General features: G+C 43.1%; 1 protein-coding gene and 1 pseudogene across 1 annotated transcript in view; one reads left to right on the forward strand and one right to left on the reverse strand.

Moving 5' to 3' along the window:
• LOC126470088 (tyrosine-protein kinase Dnt-like) overlaps nucleotides 1-23,289 on the forward strand; it is a 567,460-nt gene that overhangs the window by 261,134 nt on the left and 283,037 nt on the right. The gene's annotated exons all lie outside the window — the stretch shown is intronic.
• LOC126425772 (5S ribosomal RNA) lies at nucleotides 17,495-17,612 on the reverse strand (annotated as a pseudogene).

The raw sequence follows: 23,289 nt of genomic DNA on the forward strand, positions 1-23,289 counted from the left end.
GATCTCTGACCAACTGATAATTTCTGGTTAATGGTGGCCGAGCAAGTGGCTCGCCACAGTACGCCAATGACTACTCTTGATGAACTGTGGTATCGTGTTGAAGCTGCATGGGCAACTGTACCTGTACACGCCATCCAAGCTCTGTTTGAGACAATGCCCAGGCGTTTCAAGGCCGTTATTACGGCCAGAGGTGGTTTTTCCGGGTAGTGATTTCTCAGGATCTATGAACCCAAATTGCGTGAAAATGAAATCACATGCCAGTTCTAGTATAATATATTTGTCCAGTGAATACGCGTTTGTCATCTGCATTTCTTCTTGGCGTAGCAATTTCAATGACCAGTAGTGTAGGTTGTTAAAAAATTTCGAATATTTTGAGAGGTGGCGGTAACCATCAAAGCAAGAAAAAAAGTTCACTTAACGTGGACACTGTGAGGACTTGTTCGTCATCGATACCGTGACACACGTGATTTCTGCTGCTTGCTCTTTGCTTTCCATATTTTGCGAGGATATAGTATGAAACAGGGCAAGGAAAAATGTCCAGTAAACATGGACTCTTAAAGCGTATATCTTAACTGCTATTACCACATATTCATCTTCCCTACTGTGAAATACATCCCTTCCATTGAAGAAGTGCTTGTAGCTTTTAAGGTATACATTTTAGAGTCCATGTTTACTGACTTCTTTTCTTGGTTTGATTCCCCTAAAATATGAAAAGCAAAGAGCGTGCAATAGAAGGGAACTGTTTCGCAATAGCGAAGACTTACGAGTGCTCATTGTTCTTAAGGTTAACATTTTAGAGCGGATGTTTGCTGAACTTTTTTCCTCGTATAAGGCACAGTGAGGTGAAAACCAGAGTGATGGAAAGAAGTAAGCAAATCGTTTATTATTTCTAAAGTAACCGCCATAACTGATAATACATTTACCGCACTGTGAGACGAGATAGTCAGGATCTTAATGGAAATAAGTTTGCGGTTGCCTACGAAACATTGATTGTGCTCTAGAGTGCACTTCTTCGTCCGAAGCAAATCAGTGGCCACGAATGCCTCTCTTTAGGACTCCCAAAATAAGGAAATCGCATGGGGAGAGATCGGGGACTGGCTGCGGCTTCCCAGGGAAAAATTATGCAGTGTATTCCAAACAATCTGGGCAACTTGTGGGCGGGCCCAGTTCTCTCTTCGCGGTCCGAACGGGAGCGGTACGTAAGGGTTTGTAGTTACTTCCTTTATTCATCACCTAAATTTGGTTCTTGAAGCTTTGTGCATGGCCTTCTTCGGTATAGTTTGCTTCTGTCATTGTCTGCCAGTTCAGTTTGTTAAGCGTCTCTGTCAAGCTTTTCTATGTGTCAAACAAACCTGTGACTTTATATTGTTCTTTAAGTATCAAGTTTGCCACTATCGGTAGAAATTCTTTTTATTACTATGGCCGGTTTCGACAGATCTACTCTGTCATCATCGGATCTGAAATTTACAAAAACAAACACCCCAAGGGAATGTGTGGCTCAAACATGTAGGATTTCATATAGCCGCAGTGTACACGGCTTTAACGTGTCTTGTAACATTATTAGATGTACATGCTTGTTGCAACACACATAGTGATGTTGCGCGAATTCGTAATCAAAAATGGCAGATAACATCGGCTCTCACAAATAAAATAATACACAATTAAAACATACGACACGTTGTGCTGATGTCCCAGCATACATTAGTCACTTGACACCACAGTGGCAACTTAGGATATTATTTTCACAGATAGATAAGTATACAGTTATTTACATAGCTGTGTCCGACAACTGATAAATTGTGGTACATCTGCCACTCTGAAATTATGTCTTCTCTCCAATACCTTTGCTATTATTTTAAGACAATCTAACTAACATTTTAAATGGCAGATTCAAAATAACATTATGTTTTAAATATAAACAGTGTCATTTTTTTAAAAAAAGTAAAATTTATAGTGAAACATATATCGTCATCTATTACATGTAAACTTAAAATAAACTGTCATTAAAAAAATAAGTTTACAACTAACGTGCTTTAGATTATTCGTCAACACAGAGCCACATCGAAGTCCTCAAGGTAACAATATGCAAGACAAATACAGTGTGAACATTAGCAACAGCGACAAACTGCAGGGACGGAAATGGAGGAAAAAAGGTCCTATGAACATGTGTCCGGAAATGCATCGTTGCCACGGTAGATAGCGCCGACGAATGTAAGGTCCTCTGACCAAGTCCTGTGTTTTCCTTGTGTGTTTCAGGCTGTGCTATTGGCGCAGCGTACCGTAAGCAGCAGAATGGCTCGGTATTCATGTCGGGAACAAGCCGAGACGTGTTTGTGTACGGCCCAGCAGATGGAAACAATCGACACAGCACGGATATACCAAAACAAGTACCCTCACAAACAGCAACCACATAACACAACATTTCATCCCGTTTTGGCCGTTTGTGTGATCGTGGGTCCTTTGACGAACGTGCAAGGAGAGTATTTGCTTTGGCTGTCGGCCGTTTCCATCTGTCTGGACGTACACAAACACCATCTCGGCTTATTCCCGACATGAAAACCAGACGCAATCACGCGACGTGCAACACACAAGGAACATAACACCACATGGTCACAGGAACGTTCAATAGTCGGCGCCATCTGCCGTGACAACGGTGCATTTCCGGACGCATGTTCATAGGACCTTTTTTCTTCCATTTCCAGTAAGGAATCCGTCCCTACAGTTTGTCGGTTTTATTAATGTTCACTCTGTATAGGCCATAACAGTGGACCACACAAAATCACTCCCTCAAATACTATCAGGTTCACGTAACTGTATGCTTCACGCCATATTAAATGAACTACATTAAGTCATAGGTGCCAGTGATGCGGTGCTCGTGATCTAAGTACAGAACGTTCTTTATGGGTTTATGAGTTATGGGTCAGTGTAACCGCACAGCAGATTACGGAAAAATATTGTGGAGCTCACGATGTAGTTCCCGATCTTTTCATGAGGTCATATGCACCCACTTAGAAATATTTTTGACGTGCATTGTGGAATTCAAAGCTTACGTATGCTAAATTGCTCCTGGTTTACACATTCTAGTTGTTAGTTTAACGGGACACAAAGTACACCCGGAAATCAGATATGATATGCTAACAAAAAAAAAAAAAAAAAAAAAAAATGGTTCAAATGGCTCCGAGCACTATGGGACTTAACATCTGAGGTCATCAGTCCCCTAGAACTTAGGACTACTTAAACCTAACTAACCTAAGGACATCACACACACCCATACCCGAGGCAGGACTCGAACCTGCGACCGTAGCAGTCGCGCGGTTCCGGACAGATGCACCTAGAACCGCTCGTCCACAGCGGCCGGCCCGCGTATGGGGTAAATGCTTTTATTCCATATGAAAAGAGATGAGTATTGTAAAGTTCCGGGTTACAATATGAATCGGTGCTCCATGTTTATACTGGTGGGAGTACTTGATATTTAAGAAAAACAACTAGTAGATATATCAAAGACTAAAGGGCGATACAGCAGTAATTAAAATATGCTACAACGATGCATACAGCCTGCTGTGTATGATCATTCGTGTTATCCTTTCCCGTTTACGTTCAATATCCCCCGTTAGTCCTGTTTGGCACAAGTCCTACACACTTGAGAAATACACTAGGATGGGTCACACTAGTCTGTTGTAAGGAATCTCCTTTGTAGAGTACTTGTATTTCCATAATATTCTGGCAATGAACAGAACTTTGCCATCTGCTTTACGTAAGATTGAGCCTATGTGACTGTTCCATTTCATATCCTTACAAATTGCAGAAGCCACATATGTATATGGCGTGAACAGTTCCAGTCGTGACTCACTAATATTTTAGCTATAGGATACTACGTTTTTCATTTTGTGAAGTACATAAATTTACATTTCTGAAAATTTAAAACAAGTTGCCAGCCTCTGCGTCATCTTAAAATTTTATCATGATTCGAGTGAATACTTGTGCTGCTTTTTCAGATAATACTTCTTTATAAAAGAGCGCTGGTTTGAAAATACCTGTCAGACTATAACTGTGTACCAGGCCTTTACTCTAAATTGGGACCTTTCACTTTTGTGATAAAATACTCTACCGGTTGAGCTGTCTAGGTACGACTGGCGACCCACCCACACAACTTTACTTCCTCCGGTATCTCTCCCCAACCTTCTAATCTTCACAAACGCTCTTCTGTATATCTTGCGGGGCTACCACTCCTGTTCGAAAGGATATTGCAAAGTGAAAATTCCTTCTAGAAAAATCCCCTAGGCTGTGGCTAAGCTATTTTTTAATAATATACCTTCTTCCAGGAGTGCTGGTTCAGCAAGTGAGCTTGTACGCCAGCCATCGATTTGATAAAACATTCATTCAACGCAGCCCGATCTGGAGAAGCATGGTGCTAATTCCGATCCGAAATGACCTCACAGTTGGCGATACAACAAATCGTAACGTACTTCCCCAGTCCATCTCCTCCCCCGTACTCTATTTTCTATGTTTTACTTATCGGGAACATTACCAAACTTGTTTGAAGCATGCAGCGGCCATTGTTTGTCTTCATGAACAGAACATGTTGTTACGCCTTCCTACCCGCAGAGAACTCAGCACGAATGGACGCTTAACTTTAGAAAGATAGGTGAGTGCAGCGTCAGATTAGATATCACGAAAAAAAATATACACGCTACCGAGCCTCAATGTAAACAACCGCGAATATAATCAACTGCCTGCGTTTCAGCCGTACACGAGTAGCTGCACCTCTTTTAAAAAGCGTGAGAAAACATGGTATAGTTCCCGCTCAGCTCTTAGTCGGGCGGTCGCAAGAGATGAACGCCACCGCCTACATGGTCAACATCTTTAGACTCTCCGAGGTTGCTGTCAATCCTATGGCGCGATATAGGACAGGCCCAGGCAGTTTCAAGCACCAATAAAAATCGAACTTTTGTCACTAGGCAATGTCTCTGCCTTCCACAGAAAAATTTCGTTTACAGCCTATATTCCACTGCAGGTGGAAACGGGTCCTACGCGGTGGCTGATCTGTCCTCCGCCATACCTTTATCCGAGAAGTGTTAAGAACCATCCTTCTGGCCACAGGAGGGCTAATCAGCACCGACAGACCGTCGTGTCGTCCTTTGCCAACGGTGTCATTTGAATGCAGTGTGGAAGGGCCCCACATCACACCCCCGGGCGTTGTTAGTTCAGCAGGCGTGGTGCAGTTACTATTTTGTCAAGTAGCTCCCAGTTGGCATTACGAGGCTGAGTGCACCCCCTTGCGGTCTCTCATCAAAGGAAAAGTCCTGTCAGTACCGGGAATCGAACCTTGCTCAGTTTAAATCCCGTACGACTTTTCTCGTTTGCCTTTTCGTAGTTTCCCTAAATTACTTCTTATACTTTTATCTTGTTTCAGATATTTGAGCGGTAAATGTACTATAAAGGACGAATCACGTAAAACGTACCATCCCATTTTACGTTCTTCACGGTTCTAAATATAAGTACGAGGTATTCTGCGACTATTTTGTATTGAGAAAGACATCATTGTATCAAGAGCATTAATACTATTAGTTCTGGTACCGACCGATGGAAGGAAGGAAGTAAGATTATTTTTATATGGATCGATGTACTTTACAACGGCACGCGAAAGTTCTTTAAAAGACGTATGCAACGTTGAGTGGTATGTTCAAGAAATAACGGTTTTTTAAAGAATTTAATTTATACATCTACATCAGTGTTATCCCATTCAAAATAGTCGCCTTTTGGTATTACACACTTACCCGTCAGAGCTTTTTCCAATAGTAGTAACGCTTCTGAAATCCGATCCTTCGAATAGCCCTTAGCTCAATCTGTGATGCGTTTTAATTTCATATATAAATCGTGGAGGCTTCGTGTAAAAAATGGTTCAAATGGCTCTGAGCACTATGGGACTCAACTGCTGTGGTCATCAGTCCCCTAGAACTTAGAACTACTTAAACCTAACTAACCTAAGCACATCACACACATCCATGCCCGAGGCAGGATTCGAACCTGCGACCGTAGCAGTCGCACGGTTCCGGGCTGCGCGCCTAGAACCGCGAGACCACCTCGGCCGGCTGGCTTCGTGTAAGCTGCAGGCTACATATCCAAACGTCACAGGTTAGATCCCTGGTCACTCCCATGATTTTAATCTGTTGAGGCGTAGCGCTCTGCATCGCGCTTCGAGAGTTCGTTTATCTTTTAAGTTACCTCATTGTTGTCTTCATTTCGGAGTAATCTGCGAACCCCCGACTTGTTAAATATTTTTCCTATGTGTAGAATAACTCAATTTTTACTAAAACCCACGACTTGGCAACTCCGATCTTTTAAGGCTTTAATTGTCCCTTTAAATAAAACACATATTAGATGATAAGTATCTTGCTACAGGAGATGTTTTGGGTAACGAATAACAAGCGATTTTTTTTCAATACTACATGTATTTACGAGGGGCGTTCAGAAAGTAAGCTTCGATCGGTCGCGAAATGGAAACGACTATGAAAATCCGATAAAGCTTTGCACAGATGTGTTGGGTAGTGTCTCTAGTACAACCCCAGTTAGCATCACGTCGCTCTTCTCATTTCTGAGCTCGCAGTGAGTGCGTAAAGATGTCTAGAAAATAGTGTCTGCCGCCAAGTACGAGGGCCTGGTGAGAAATTTCGCCTGAAGCTATGCAGCTAACATTACATAACTGTCGTGCTGTTTCGTCTTCACGACAATTCTCAGCCGCATTCTGCAGGGGCAATGAAGATGCTCCTGCATCGTTTTCAAATGGAAATGTTAGATTACCCACAATACAGTCCGCAATTGTCTCCCCCTGAGTTTCATCTCTGGTCACATGAACCGCTGTCTTTGAAGACAACATTTTGACACAGACAACGAGGTGTAGGCCAGCGTGGAGAATTGGCGGAAAGCACTGGCGGCTGCCTTCTATGATGAGGCTATTGAAAAGTTGGTACAACGCTATGACAAAAGTCTAAGTCAGAACGGCGACTACGTAGAGAAGTAGCTGAAAGGTGTAGCTAATTGTTACAAGTAAAACATTTCTGATGTTCACTGTGGTTTCAATTTGGCAATCAATCGGAGCTTACTTTCTGAACAGGCCTCGTATTATTGATATGAACTTCCGGTCACTGGTACTCCTTGACAGCGTGGCTGGTGCAGAAGACTCTTTGCCGCCTTTGAGTTTGAGTGCCTTGCCCGCCAAGATACCAAGTACGTCTTCAGCTCTCTTGAGACGGCACGGAGATCAGACAGAATACCTCACTCAAATAATAAAGTACACAAAACAGGACTTGTCCCGTAATAAATCTTCTTACATAATAACTAACTCTTTATATTCCGAACCATTATTCTGCACAGCAAATATGCACGCCATTCAACTAATAAACCTTATTCATTTATATTCAAAATAAGTACGACATTTCACTTCCATTCAACGAAATCATTTATTTCCGACCTTTGGCTATAAAATATCTGGAAACCGTACCTCACAGTGCCTACGTAAAGCCATCGGCACACGGACCTTGCATCCGAACTTCGAGCGTTGAGCGTGCCGAGTTTCTGACGTCATAGTGTGGAATAGCACGATGGGGAGGCTTTCCGAACGTGCAGAGCAAAATCTAGCCTGTAAGATATTCTGAACGAGCGTTTGAGCGTTGACCAATGAGATGGCAGAACGCCTTCTACGTCACATGCATGCTGTCCACGGGCGTGCAGGCTATCTCCCTTGTGAGGCGCCATATTGGCTTTCAGTTGAAGCCCGTATGTGTATATGCCGTTTCGGAGCACCAGCAAACTTAGGAGCTCTCGGAAACCCGCGGTCAGTTGTACGATTCGTTGTAATAAAAGACGAGAGACGTCATATTCGTGGTAACAGAATTATTGTAACTTGCATATTATGAGAGTATGGAATTTGAAGACAACGACATGTTGAGGATCCATTAAAACCGCATTGTTCTTTGTACAGTTTGGTATAATTAAATTTCAATTAATAATATAACTACGATTAAAGCTTTCAGGACATGGTAAAAGCTAGATATGGTAACAACGGCCATACGATGATGATGCCGGCACGGTAGCTCAGTGTGTTCACTCAGAGGATTAGCTGGTCTCTGTAATACAAAAAAACTGTGTGAATGGACCAACGATGAACTTGAACGAGTGTCATGGAACTTCCATCCCGAATAAATGCAACGAATAATAACGAATAAAATGAGATAAAAAAAATAAAGCTCAATGAATAGTGTCTCAGGATCGTGACGCAATGTATGATACGGCAGTGGTTTGCGTCCTGCTGCGTCCAATTTTTTTTTTTCTTAACTTTCGCGGAATGGACAGTGTCATGAAAGGAGGGTATAAGATGAACATCAACAAAAGCAAAACGGGGATAATGGAATGTAGTCGAATTAAGTCAGGTGATGCTGAGGGAGTTAGATTATGAAATGAGACACTTAAAATAGTAAAGGAGTTTTGCTATTTGAGGAGCAAAATAACTGATGATGGTCGAAGTAGAGAGGATATAAAATGTAGACCGGCAATGGCAAGGAAAGCGTTTCTGAAGAAGAGAAATTTGTTAACATCGAGTATTGATTTAAGTGTCAGGAAGTCGTTTCTGAAAGTATTTGTATGGAGCGTAGCCATGTATGGAAGTGAAACATGGACGATAACTAGTTTGGACAAGAAGAGAATAGAAGCTTTCAAAATGTGGTGCTACAGAAGAATGCTGAAGATTAGATGGGTAGATCACGTAACTAATGAGGAAGTACTGAATAGGATTGGGGAGAAGAGAAGTTTGTGGCACAACTTGACGAGAAGAAGGGATCGGTTGCTAGGACATGTTCTGAGACATCAAGGGATCACCAGTTTAGTATTGGAGGGCAGCGTGGAGGGTAAAAATCTTAGAGGGAGACCAAGAGATGAATACACTAAACAGATTCAGAAGGATGTAGGTAGCAGTAGGTACTGAGAGATGCAGAAGCTTGCACAGGATAGAGTAGCATGGAGAGCTGCATCAAACCAGTCTCAGGACTTAAGACCACAACAACAACAACAACTTTCGCGTTTTTAATACGGTCTGATACTTCCGTTAAGTATGTATTATAATATTCGATGTTATGTAAATATTAGTGCGCTCTTTTTGGGGAGTGAGTAGTTCGATTGGCTCAAGCTACAAGGCACTTGGCACTACTTGCTGTAACATATTTTGCCCTTTTTTCTTTTAAGTTTTGTAATTCACATGTTGTAAAGATTCTGCTACTGAGTAGGAACAGTAATCATGTAAGAATGGCCTTAGTGTTTTTGTAAGAATGATGAAATAATTTTTATCTTGTGTGGAGAACTGTTGTAAATTTGCATCATACTATTTGTAATGGAACTTTTATAAGCCGATGTCCTTATCGACTTGACACGGTACTTTCCTTTTTGCCTTGTAATATTTTTACGGATATTGAAGTTTTTCTTTATGTATACTACGGACAGAACAACCTGACTAGCATATACACAAGGGAGGAAAGTACGTTTTAACACAGCTAATACAGGAATTTTAGTCCCGTCCATTTCGTAAACAGTGTGATTTACGATCCAGATACAGCCGACAACTGCAGCTGGAGCGCGTTGCGATTACTTATTTGACGATGGGGCCCACGTACTATAACGACAAGTCGCATCGTTTCTGAGCGTTCAGCGGCCCGTTGAACTAGGCACGTGTTCGTTTTAGTATGTAACATGTAATGTTTGAATAACCAAAATATGCATGGCGTGTTATACAAGCCGTATGTGTGAAATTAACATTCAGGTCAAATTGTGTAATATTTGAGTGAGCATTCTGTTACAGATAATCCGCTTTGTAATGCTGTCTGGTATTAGGTTTAGTTCCACACCATAAACTCTCTATTACGAGTGACTGTGACTGCGTGTTGCCCGCATCTCGTGGTCGTGCGGTAGCGTTCTCGCTTCCCACGCCCGGGTTCCCGGGTTCGATTCCCGGCGGGGTCAGGGATTTTCTCTGCCTCGTGATGGCTGAGTGTTGTGTGCTGTCCTTAGGTTAGTTAGGTTTAAGTAGTTCTAAGTTCTAGGGGACTGATGACCATAGAGCTCAGAGCCATTTTTGAACTGCGTGTTAGTGTTGAAACTAGAACTTAACATTAGCAAGGGCTTGGCAGGGTTTTTGTATCAAACAAGGGTCAATACATCGAAGTCTTCACCCACGAACTACCTTTCTATTAATCATTCAGCTAACCTGATACTGAAGGACAGCTGCTGCACCCGTTGGATTTGTATAATGCTGCTGGTTCTACTACAGCGTTTCCGGTAGAAGAACACCATTCGTTTTTAGCAAGGAAGGGATGTGGGCCATACTTCAGAAGAGGAAATTCAGCACAAGGTGAGTGGACATTTTCTGTAGAACGAGCATAATTAATCGCGCCATTAGACTGTCACCTATCACTTCGTTCACCACTGCCACTGCTTGTTAGTGTCAAAAACGTTGAGTTCTCCTTGGTCCGGAGGAAACGATAAACTGTAGGTCCCCCTATTACTGACTGCAAAGTCAGTTCAGAGGTCGGAGAAAGGAAACGGTATACCATCTCCAATACGACAGTGACTAATAAAGCGTTGTGCTGTTCAAGCCAGTTTTCCGGCTGACGATGGCTTACCCTTTTGCACATATAAAACAACGATCCTTTATCATCTGGAACAGGAAAAAGTCACATGAGTACATGTCTGGCGACTATGGAGGTTCTGCCATTATTACAGTGTTGATTTTGACCAAAAATTCCCGAACAAGCATTGTCATGGGGCAAGAGCTATGGACTGCTTCGCCACAGGTCTTGGAGTGCTTCAGGCAAACTGCATTAAACGTGTAAGCAGTAGTCCTTATTGATCGTTCGATATTGTGACAAGAACCGTGGAGAACTACGCCGTTAAAACCGAACAATACAGTAAGCACACCTTCACATCTGACAGCAGCTCCTGAGAATTTGTTCGAAACTTTGTGATTTTGGAATCAATTTTGTTCTCGCACGTTTCATACCCAAAAATTTGAAAACATTTCATGGTATGAGCCATTTGATATACCAACATCATCAGTGACATCTCTGTTGTTATTCGTCGACCGTTCATAATCCCCGTTTACACTGTCATCGATTGCTGATGTGCTGTGGCGTCCAGAGTGCTACTATCTTTAACGTCTTCTTCGAAGTGGTTATACCATTCGTGAACCCTCGCATTACTCACAGCACAATAACCAAAATGAATATTAACATTTGTAAAACTTTGCTGCACTTTATTTCATTTTTATAGTAATCTTTAGTGTGAATTCTGTGATCCATTTGATACAAAATATATAATCAGCGATAGCACCTAAACACGTGTATTCTTTTTGACAGCTGACAAAAGACTAAATATCCGATACGGCTAACTCTGTACACATACGTTTCAGACGTGTTTACCAACACAAAAACGAGAACTCGGGTCCATCCGACTTATGCTCCCTGAATACACCTCATATAACACATGTCAATACTAGCTTTGAATCATTTCGCGTATCTGAGAAATGTGCTAAAATTTAGAGGTGATTTGACGACCAGAATGGTCTTTGCTGCGTCCACCACTGCCAAGTTGGCCTGTCTTTCTAGGCACCGTCGCTACATGCAACAACAAGATAAGCCGAGGCTACTGAGATGAAACTTATTTCCTCTTGACGGTATTCTATACGACAGAGGTACAGCTACGATTTTCTAGAAACGACCTGTATCTTACCTTTAAGGGTGTCAGAAAAGGATCAGAAAACTATTTCAACTATGTATGTGTCTCAGTGTTTTCACATATGCTATACAGAGTGTAACAGTCATAAATGCAGAAGATTCTACTGGTGATTGAGGACGAAGTACTGAACAACATTACATCAGTATTTACGTCACTTGCAGACTAATAATTACAGCTATTACAAGTCGTGTATTTTTAGGTTGGTTAGTACCTCCAAATCCAGATGACACAAGCAAACCATTAATGCTTATTTTCCCCTGGGCAGCATGTCAGATATGGAAGTGTGGGCTCATGGACACAAAACGGTTAGTCTATACTGACAGACGTACACCACTTAGTGATGCAGTTATGACGGTGCAGAAAACATCAGGTACTAGTTTTGTGGCGTGTTTGTGGGAAGACTGTTCAGTGCAGAGAAAAAAGAACCAACACAATGATCTTTGTAAAGTACCACACATAAAATTATCTATACTTATACCTATTGCACCCTATATACACGGTCGGAACTCGGTTTGAGAGCCCCACTTGGCAGACTTTGTGTCGAAATAATTGATCTTTTGGCAGGTTTATCAGATACTTTTTGCAAAAAGTTTCAGTACCAGAATTAACAAGCAGAATATTATTGTGTTTGTCTTTTCAAAAGTTTCCGAATGTCGTTAAAGTGCTATGTCGTCTTATTTATTTAAAGTATTTATTTAAAAAAATTAGGAACATACTTGCTTGAATAGCTAATTCAATAGATGAGTTAACAATATTAAACCTGTAGCAAGATAACATGTCCATCTGTGTACTATCTTTCTCTGAAAGCTTCGTTTTTATATCTTGAATCGTTCATGAAATAAAAAGGATGTTACAAGTTGTAACATACTCTGTACACGTATTACCCTTTGTAATTATGAAAGATGATTGAGCTGCCCCTTCTTGTGAGTTTTATGCAACCCACAACACCTTCAAATACCACACACAAGATTTTCATATTCTCTCTCTCACACTATTTGAAAACTATTGGTCCTACAGAACAAACAAACAGGACCTTTTTGCAGGAAATTTAATGTAGTTAAATTTTGTACAGGGACACATTCTCGCCATAAACCGTAGTTTTCGACCTATTCAAGAAAAACGTGTCAAAGTGCTCTTCAACCGCGGTGTTCTTGCATAATTGGAAAACTAAGTGCTCTACTAAAAACTTATTGCAGTACAAAATGTAACTACATTAAATTTCCCACAAAAACGTTCAGTTTATATTTCTGTAGGTCTCGTAATTTGCACGTAGCGAGCGAGAGAATGTTACAATCTCATTTGTGGTTTTTGAAGGCATTGCCGGTTGCTTAAAACCATACATCTGAATAACCTAGTATACCTATACAGGAATTTGTGTCTCGTTTATGTCACACGTTTCAGTGTTCTTTCGTAACAACTTTTGTTAATCTGCATGGTGACAACAGGACACAGTATTTTTCGTAGATTTCAAAGATCCTTTAAGTTACGGACATAATTCTACCCGCCTCCTAAAAAAAAGGGAAGACAACGAACGCTGGGAACCGAATATAAATCCAAGCTAGGTCATGTTTCACAATAATAAGCGTCGCTAAAAGAGAAACCCGAGACCTGTTGCGCCAGCGTTATCGGAATCTTCCGCAGGTCTGGACCTCGATGTTGCAGCGAAACTCGCCAGCGAACCCTCCTCGGCCCCATCCGTCTCTCGCCCCCTTAATTGCGGTCTCGCCAGAGATGGGGAAAGAAAAGCGAGGAGCCGTTTTGTCCCCCGGCTATCTGGGTCCAGACATCTGCGGGTGCCTTCGTTAATTAGCACTGGTCCGGCGTGCCTGCTGATGTATGCGCCTGTGCTTATCTCCCCACGGTCGAGGCATATTTCACGCAGAACGCCGCTACCGTGTAAGGAGCACTCCTCTTCCACCCTCGGTTGTTCAAGCGGCTAGTAAGCTGCCGCTCGATTAATCTGTGTCCTCCGTGTTCGGTGGCCGTGATTGGTAGCGCTGTTCGCCGGCTCCGCGCCAGAGATTGCTGCGATACATTGCCAGAGATACTGCCTGTTGTCGGCCAAGATGGCAGCGATTACTTACCAGAGATGTTCGTTAATCGAAGATGGCTGCCGTCGCCACAGCGATGTCGCCTGCGATCGCGAATCAAAGATATCGACTGACAAAGAAACATCTGTGACTCACAACGGAAATACATATTGGAAACCACTGAGTCTAAAGACGTGATGAAAAGTTTAATCTTTCCTATTTATGAAATAATTTCTGCTCTTTCAGTCACTATTTACTAAATTTGTTTGCACTAGGTCTTTCGGTAGCATGCTACGATCTTCAAGTGCATTGCAAGTTCATTTGCTGCATGTGTGCTTGAGGTAAGCCAATGAAATATAATAATTTTGGTAGACATTTGTCTGGCTCACCCTTTCACATTCGCATATATCATTCCAGAGCCTCTTAACAGCGCAGGTTTACCACTGCGTCAGGTAATCACTGATATCGCATTACTATACAAAGATAAACCTTCATTCCGCGACATTAGCGTGTGGCATTTTGTGGGATGTTGCTGATGCTTCCGTGCCTCGTGTTGGTTGAGTATTTGCTGCCCACTGTTGTTGGTATATGATGCTTTACAAGACTTGAAGTTCTTCCTGATGAGGAATTTCCTCATGCCCACCAATACATATCTCAGACTTGCTGTCTGACAAGTTCAGCAGGAAGATGCATCAGTCATGTATTTTGGGCAGTATGATCGGTGTCTTTGATAAGTTGAATACTTCTCAGTATCGGACCAAGTTGCTCCAACTTATTTCCTTATGCTTTAGTAGACAATGTGTTAGGTTTCAAGACGACAACGCACTAGTACGACGAGCCCATTTTGTGAACTCGTTCCCCCTGGAGGAAGTGAATGGCATGACCTGCGGTGTCTGCTGGCGTAAAGTCGACTGAGGATGCTCTGGACCAGTTGAAACTAGCAGTGGGTAACCTCAGAAGGGACGTCGCATAGAAAGCGTGCGACAGGTTTGAGTAGCTGCGATTCTCTACCACCGTGTGGACGGCTTGCCAAGGGTGACACAGTCATCTTACAATGTGCATGGTGGAACAATACGGTACCGAATTTAACCAGAAGCAGGTTCAGATTTCACAGACGAGCGCCATTAAACAAACTAAAATTTTGTGGTTATTGTTTTGTTTTTATTATATATTTAAGTTTTTTTAATAAATGAAAAGCACCAGTTTGCTTTTATTCTACAATATTGTAGAATAAAACAAATAGAACAAAAGCAAACTGGTGATTTTCATTTATTATAATGTTGTTCTACCAAGAACCAACGGAAGATTCTGTTAGTATGATAAGTTTCTTTTTAATTTTCATAAGGCTTATTCTTTGACTCCCTGCTCTCCTTGAATCATTCGCAGATTATGAAGGTGATGCCAAATGGGCAGTTTATATTTTAAGAGCATAGGATTTAGCAGCAGGAGTCAGTTTCAATATAATACTCTTTGGTGTATGGCGGCCTCATAAGTGATAAAACGACAAACGTTTCAACTGCTATTGCAGGCAGTCTTCATCGATATGACTACTTGTGGCTTGTCGTTGCAGCTTTGTATTTATTTTTTGAAATCAGCTGAGACCGGCATGCGTTGCAATCACTTTTTCTTTCTGTGTACTGTACATAAACAAAGCAGACACATTTATGAGTGCAAAATAAATGAATGATAATGATAATTTTTGTACGTTATGTTTATTTGAAATTGTTTTTCAAGTCCTTTGAGATATCAGTATTTCTGACCTTACCGTCTTCTGTAAAAACAAATTCATTTTTGGCTGTCTCACTCGCGAGAGTGAAAGATGTAACTGATCATGTGAAAAGCTTTTTGTCCCTGGCTTCAGGCTGCAAGAAATTAAATTTTGTTGTTTAATTAATTACCATGCTGAGAGATATGTATATCCTTGAACTCGATGTGCTGGAGCCGATGGATTAATTTCGTTATTTTTATATGAAACAAAGGAAGTTCATTAGAGCCCTGCTTACTTCCGTTTAGATGCATGTAAGATCGCCATGTTCGTAGCTTTAACCATTTCCATAGTGCCATACTGGGTTAAAAGGTCACCAGCTGAAGGCTGTACTACGAGTGCTGGTTCTGAATCTACGTTAGTATCTAACTTCCGTACAGATCGTACAATAAGTATATACTCGACAGACAAGTTGCCAAATCTTCGTTTCCATCCTTCAGTGCAGCTGTATCAGTATTCATGGTAGCGTGTTGCAGTGACAAATTTGCTACATCAGTTGTGAAAGTCGTACACTATTATTTTAACTGTGATGTGTCCGCAGACAGACATGTTATTTGAAAACGTATTTTGCTTCGGAATTCATGTTTTGCGAAAATTTCGCTTGACAGTTTAGCGGACAGTATTCAGATTTAGTTGACACGTTACTCTTAATACACATTTCATTATGGAAAAGGGGTAATTTTATTTTTAGTACACATTTCATTACGTAACGTGTGTACTTCAAATAATAATTTAGGGATAACTGATCTGATAATTCATTATGTTTATTGGACATTTCATTACGAAAAGTGGACGTAGTATTGAGAGTAGCATTCTGAGGCACAGTACAATCTAGCATTCCGCATGTTTGTACACGCATTTCACCCGTACCTATAGCGAATGATGAGGAAACTGGTAATTCTGCGAGTAACTGATTATCTTTTCGAGAAAGAGGATTGTCGCTGGCGTCTGTCTGATTCTCCACATCTGACACCATGCGAATTTAGCGAGGACGTTAAATGTATATGCGGTAATGATCTTTGGCCCGAAAACAGATATGGCTGATGCATCAAACAACACAGACGCTTCATAATTATAGGAAAGAAATACCATCAGGTCGTTTTCAGTCGTTTATACGTGTCATCTCCTCCCAGCGTCACCCTAACTCCTAGCTGTAGTTGGTATTTCTTCCATTTCTTATTCCACCGTGTGTTTATTCAACAAATTTGGATGAATTTGCTCCAGAAGTTCCTGAGTTATGCTTTTACGACACGCCTTTTCACTCTAAATCCTCACCCACAGAGGTACTAGTGGTGCCTAATTGCCACAGTACATTTTTACAGACGGCAAGTGACACGTGTTAAACGTTTAGTGGAAATTTCATCGAGCGTGTCAGAGATATGCTGATATGTTAATGTCTTTGCTCTCTCCCTCCTCACGCCTCCTGCAACACGACGCGTGAAACGCCATCATGATCGTTACCTAAAGTCCAGCGACCCGAGAACTATGGTACTAGTATCGGTCGTTAGAGAATGGTTTTACACATCACATCTTCTCACCCTACTTCTATCGGTGGCTAGCCTGTATTGCCTGCACAATATTTTTATACAAATAATTGTACAAATAATGAGTCATGTATATACAAAAGTGACTGAAACTGCTCCAGATGTTTCTGAGTTAAACTTCTGTGATTTCTCTCCCTCTTTTCCACCTCTTTCCTATGGGTAGGAGCTGATGCTTGCACTCCGTCTTCAGGCCACAAGTGGCCCATCGGGTCCATCCGACCGCCGTGCCATCCTCAGATGAGGATGCGGATAAGAGGGGCGTGTGGTCAGCACACCACGCTCCCAGTCGTTATGATGGTTTTCTTTGACCGGAGCCGCTACTATTCGGTCGAGCAGCTCCTCAGTTGGCGTCACGAGGCTTAGTGCACCCCGAAAAATGGCAACAGCGCATGGCGGCCTGGATGGTCACCCATCCAAATGCCGGCCATGCCCGACAGCGCTTAACTTTGGTAATCTGACGGGAACCGGTGTATCCACTGCGGCAAGGCCGTTGCCTAGCTGATACTTACCCCCGCAGAAAACTTCCCCAATGTGAGCACAACAGCTCACCGAAGTGTTATTGTAAACGGATGATGGTGTAGGAACGCATAGAAGATGAACAAACTCAATGTTCATTATTATATCTTTGATAGGCTTGACGACCACTTTTTTGGCTGAGAGACCGGACCAACTAGAGCTATATCCGATGCTTATTTCTGCGAATGTTTGACATTAATTAATTTTAATTATTCAGTAGTTACCAAAAACTACAAGTAGTCATCCTGATGAAGGCTACCTGCAATAGTGGCTGAAAAGACTGGCTAGTTATAACACACATGACGCAGTAAAACAGCCAGATTAATTTTACTGACTCTTATACACTACTGGCCATTAAAACTGCTACAGCACGAAGATGACGTGCTACAGTCGCGAAATTTAACCGACAGGAAGAAGCTGCTATGATATGCAAATGATTAGCTTTTCAGAGCATTCACACAAGGTTGGCGCCGGTGGCGACACCTACAACGTGCTGACATGAGGAAAGTTTCCAACAGATTTCTCATACACAAACAGCAGTTGACCGGCGTTGCCTGGTGAAACGTTGTTGTGATGTCTCGTGTAAGGAGGAAAAATGCGTACCATCACGTTTCCGACTTTGATAAAGGCCAGATTGTAGCCATCACGATTGCGGTTTACCGTATCGCGACATTGCTGTTCGCGTTGGTCGAGATTCAATTACTGTTAGCAGAATACGGAATCGGTGGGTTCAGGAGGGTAATACAGAACTCCGTGCTGGAGCCCAACGGTCTCGTATCACTAGCAGTCGAGATGACAGGCATCTTATCCGCTTGGCTGTAACGGATCGTGCAGCCACGTCTCGATCCCTGAGTCAACAGATGGGGATGTTTGCAAGACAACAACCATCTACACGAACAGTTCGACGACGTTTGCAGCAGCATGGACTATCTGCTCGGGGACCATGGCTGCGGTTACCCTTGACGCTGCATCACAGACATGAGCGCCTGCGATGGTGTACTCAACGACGAACCTGGGTGCACGAATGGCAAAACGTCATTTTTTCGGATGAATCCAGGTTCTGTTTACAGCATCACGATGGTCGCATCCGTGTTTGGCAACATCGCGGTGAACGCACATTGGAAGCGTGTATTCGTCATCGCCATACTGGCGTATCACCCGGCGTGATGGTATGGGGTGCCATTGGTTACACGTCTCGGTTACCTCTTGTTCGCATTGAGGGCACTTTGAACAGTGGACGTTACATTTCAGATGTGTTACGACCCGTGGCTCTACCCATCATTCGAGCCCTGCGAAACCCTACATTTCAGCAGGAAAATGCGCGACCGCATGTTGCAGGTCGTGTACGTGCCTTTCTGGATACAGAAAATGTTAGACTGCTGCCTTGGCCGGCACATTCTCCAGATCTGTCACCAACTGAAAATGTCTGGTCAATGGTGGCCGAGCAACTGGCTCGTCACAATACGCCAGTCACTACTCTTGATGAACTGTGGTATCGTGTTGAAGCTGCATGGGTAGCTGTACCTGTACACGCCATCCAAGCTCTGTTTGACTCAATGCCCAGGCGTATCAAGGCCGTTATTACGGCCGGAGGTGGTTGTTCCGGGTAGTGATTTCTCAGTATCTATGAACCCAAATTGCGTGAAAATGTAATCGCATGTCAGTTCTAGTATAATATATTTGTCTAATGAATACCCGTTTATCATCTGCATTTCTTCTTGGTGTAGCAATGTTAATGGCCAGTGGTGGTGAATTTTTGTTTCCATTACCACTCCTAGGGAAGCACTGTGAGAGTGGTGCCAGTAGGTGGTTTAGGAAGTCAGCATGACACTGAAAGCTGGTCACTTTTTGCCTAAAGTGCCTCTATGATTATAAGGTCTGTTTCGTGTGTAGGGTGATGAGCCCCAGGACGGCGAGGAGAGGGACTTTCGGAGTCTCGAGCCCGCCTGCCGCTCGAGCCGTTGATCCACGTCCGCCTGTGGAGACGCCCGGCAGCGCCCCCGGCGGCGCTATCGCAGTGTCAACACGTGTCCGGCCGCTATCTGCTGCTACCGGCGTGTCCCGCGCCCCGCCGCTCAAAGCGCGCCCTGTTCGCGCCCTCTACACGTCGCGCCTCCCTGCTATCTCGCCTCTTCCTGCGACACTCCCGGAAACACGTGTGCTGCGCCTTCGCACGTCCTCACTACTACACCGTCTACTGTCTTTGTGATTTCGGTAACTGTGTAGAACCTAAACGAAAATGACCTGACCACAGTTGCGCTCTACCAAAACTACGATTCGTTAGTTTTGGTGCACTACATAAATGATGTAGTAAAGTTGGTAGTATTACACGTGGAATTGGTAGCATTGGTGATGGGGTAAGAATCATAAATGAGTGTGTGTGAGAGAGAAATTGGGAGCCGACGCCGGCCGTGCTGGCCGAGCGGTTCTAGGCGCTTCAGTCCGGAACCGTGGGACTGCTTCAGTCGCAGGTTCGAATCCTGCCTCGTGCATGGGTGTGTATGATGTCCTTAGGTTAGTTAGTTTTAATTAGTTCTAAGTTCTAGGGGACTGATGACCTCAGAAGTTAAGTCCCATAGTGCTCAGAGCCATTTGAACCTTTTTTGGGAGCCGACGATTTCTCTCTTTTTCATTTACACATAATTAGAACAGCACGTCACTCAATTTAGTCCAACATGTGTTTTATATCCTAACAGAAAATAATTGCATTTTATAGGTAATAATAAAAATTAGTTGATAGCGTAACTTCTACGTTTTTATCTAACTAAAGGAATGACTTTTGGTGCAAGCACGGTTTACATGCACTAAAAAGTATATTCAATTATTGCTGTTATTTTGCACTCAGTAGAACATTTCATTACGAAAAAAAAAGATCCAAATGGCTCTGAGCACTATGGGACTTAACATCTGAGGTCATCAGTCCCCTAGAACTTAGAACTACTTAAACCTAACTAACCTAAGGACACCACCCACATCCATGCCCGAGGCAGGATTCGAACATGCGACCGCAGCAGTCACACAGTTCCGGACTGAAGCGCCTAGAACCCCTCGCATTTCATTACGATCAGAGGAGTTTCCTGTTATTATGGATAAATTCGAAAGTCTTTTATAAATGACAGAAACATGTTTTATGTAAGTTCTACGAAGTATTGAAACGATGTTTGATATATTTTTGTCTGCAATTTTTTTAATTTTATCCTTTTGTTGAGGAAATCGCGTTTTCTAGCGCTGTATGATAAATCTGTATTGTTTTCTCTATTTTTTACAACGACGTTTCTCTGTTTCACGTTAGAAATAAACAATTTTCGAATAAAGTCGAAATTAAATGTTGACAAGTTCAATTTCGCTGCAAATACTCTTCATTTTTAACTGTGTAGAACAAAAATGTTCCGTAGATAATGCGTCTATTTAGGTGTCCTCACACAGCTTCTAGACATTTTACCACTTCCGGTTTTTAGAAAAATCTTCTAAGACACTGATCTCATACAGAAAGAAAGTGGTCGTTTTGAGGTAACGCCCGACAGGTATGCGACACAATTTATTTACATGTAACACAGGCATGACCTTAACTGACCAAAGCAAATAGCAGCAGTACTGTAGTCTGCAGTTACTTACGATAGTCTACAACAGCCTACGGTAGTTTTTCAACTCTAAACATGACCCTGCTTTTTCCAGACATCAATCCAGTCATAGTGATAAGATGCTACCCTCACATTTGGGAAGATGACATTTCAATACCCCTACAGACCATCTAGGCTTTGGTTTTTCGTGGTACCCCTAACTAATTTGTTGTCCTTTTTTTTCCCCTACGGGGTCGGCGTTCTTATATAGTTTTCGGCAATATTGGTGGTAGTTGGATTAAGACCGGGTACGGGGTTTACAGTGCCTCCTAGCCTGAATGTGTCGTTTAGGTGGAGTGGGTGGATTCGATCCCAGGCCATCGCACATCAGCGTTTTCCGGGAGCGGGCGCTTTAAAACGCTCGGCTCTCCGGGCGGGCGTGGTTTCCCTAAATCGCTTAAGGCAAATCGACCGATAGTTCCCGAAAAGGACAGGGTCGATTTCGTTCCCTCTCCTCTGAAGCTATTCTTCTCTAACGGCCTCGGCATCAACGATATTTTGTCATCATTTGACCGCAGGAAGGTGCAGTTTGATTAGGAACTGTATCATTAGGTTGAAGAAGGTGACGCATGGAAAATGTCCTTTACAGGGGAAATACAGAAAGATTCCTTCGGCGACTTGGGTGTCGATGGAGATGAAATGATGACGATAAAGACAACACAACACCCAGTCCCTGAGCGGAGAAAGTCTCCGACCCAGCCGTGGAGCGAACCCGGTCCGTTAGGTATGACATTCCTTCGCGCTGACGACTCAGCTACCAGCGGCGGACCTCAATGATGGAGAGGCTTCGTCCCGCCGTAGCCCTCAGTCGTTCAGAACACGTCACAGCAGTCCACCCACCCCACCGCTGCCCCACACCGAACCCCGGGTTATTGTGCGGTTCGACCACCAGTGGAAACCTCCCCCCTCCCCATCAACGTCTCATACCAGCCGAGTGTAACCCCAACTGTTTGCGTCCGTGGAGACAAGTGTTTGCGCAGCAACCGTCGACATATTGTAACTGAGGCGAAATAAGGGGAACCAGCCCGCATTCGCTGAGGCAGATGGAACACCGCCTTAAAAACCATCTACAGACTGGCCGGCACACCTGACCTCCACCCTAATTCGCCGGGCGGGTTCGTGCCGGGGACCGGCACGCCTTCCCGCTCGGGAATCAGCGCGTCACACCGCGCGGCTAGCCAGGCGGGCTTGTTTTGATGTACTCTGCCTCCTGTATTAATTTGAACGAATAGTTTCGAAATATCGGGGTCCGGAGAGCGCGAGTTCTACTCGCACTTGTCCAGCTATTTAAATTATAATATTAGGTGTAGTAAAGGAGTTTTGCTATTTGGGGAGCAAAATAACTGATGATGGTCGAAGTAGAGAGGATATAAAATGTAGATTGGCAATGGCAAGGAAAGCGTATCTGAAGAACAGAAATTTGTTAACATCGAGTATAGATTTAAGTGTCAGAAAGTCGTTTCTGAAAGTATTGGTATGGAGTGTAGCCATGTATGGAAGTGAAACATGGACGAGAAATAGTTTAGACAAGAACGGAATAGAAGCTTTTGAAATTTGGTGCTACAGAAGAATGCTGAAGATTAGATGGGTAGATCGCATAACTAATTCCGGCCGCGGTGGCCGTGCGGTTCTAGGCGCTGCAGTCTGGAACCGCGGGACTGCTACGGTCGCAGGTTCGAATCCTGCCTCGGGCATGGTTGTGTGTGATGTCCTTAGGTTAGTCAGCTTTAAGAAGTTCTAAGTTCTAGGGGACTGATGACCTAAGATGGTCCCATAGTGCTCAGAGCCATTATTGAACATAACTAATGAGGAGGTATTGAATAGAATTGGAGAGAAGAGAAATTTGTGGCAAACTTGACTAGAAGAAGGGATAGGTTGGTAGGGAATATTCTGAGGCATCAAGGGATCACCAATTCGCACGCCCACTTACCGGCCGAGCACGGTCTCTCTGACTCTCTTTTGGCGGAACGCTGGAGAATGGAGCGCCTGCAGGAGGGCAGCGTGGAGGGTAAAAATCGTAGAGGGAGACCAAGACA

The sequence above is a fragment of the Schistocerca serialis genome, chromosome 1, assembly GCF_023864345.2.
Source record: "Schistocerca serialis cubense isolate TAMUIC-IGC-003099 chromosome 1, iqSchSeri2.2, whole genome shotgun sequence".
In the NCBI taxonomy this organism is placed as follows: Eukaryota; Metazoa; Arthropoda; class Insecta; order Orthoptera; family Acrididae; genus Schistocerca; species Schistocerca serialis.